Consider the following 403-nt stretch of genomic DNA (forward strand, 5'->3'; position numbering starts at 1 on the left):
AGTTCTGCGCATGTGGAGCATTAATGCTGGTCATGAGGTACATTAAAAGTTGATCTTACAGTGTCTAGTACAGAAGACGGCATACTTTAAGATATTTTCTTGGTTATAAGAAATTTAAAAGAGTATAAGAAACAAGCTTCGTTGAAGTCTGTTGGGAAAACTTTCCAAATGCTCTGACATTTTTGGACGGTCTTCGTAACTGGAAAAATGACTGGTTAAGTTGATTTAAGATGATTGTTTGTATAGTGAGTGCTATCCCTCTTCTGTATCATGTTTTCTTTAAATATTACTCCTAATTTCATATTTACCAACAGAAGTACATTTGGTTCAGCCGCAAGTGTTCTTTCAAGCAGGAGTTCTTACTTTTTTATGAATTTCTTGGGGTCTATGTACCCCCCCCCCC

General features: G+C 36.5%; 1 protein-coding gene across 1 annotated transcript in view; it reads left to right on the forward strand.

The window, feature by feature from the left end:
- Positions 1 to 403, forward strand: part of LOC119585615 — a 9,322-nt gene that overhangs the window by 1,149 nt on the left and 7,770 nt on the right. The window lies entirely within an intron of this gene.

Source organism: Penaeus monodon, chromosome 20 (genome assembly GCF_015228065.2).
Source record: "Penaeus monodon isolate SGIC_2016 chromosome 20, NSTDA_Pmon_1, whole genome shotgun sequence".
NCBI lineage: Eukaryota > Metazoa > Arthropoda > Malacostraca > Decapoda > Penaeidae > Penaeus > Penaeus monodon.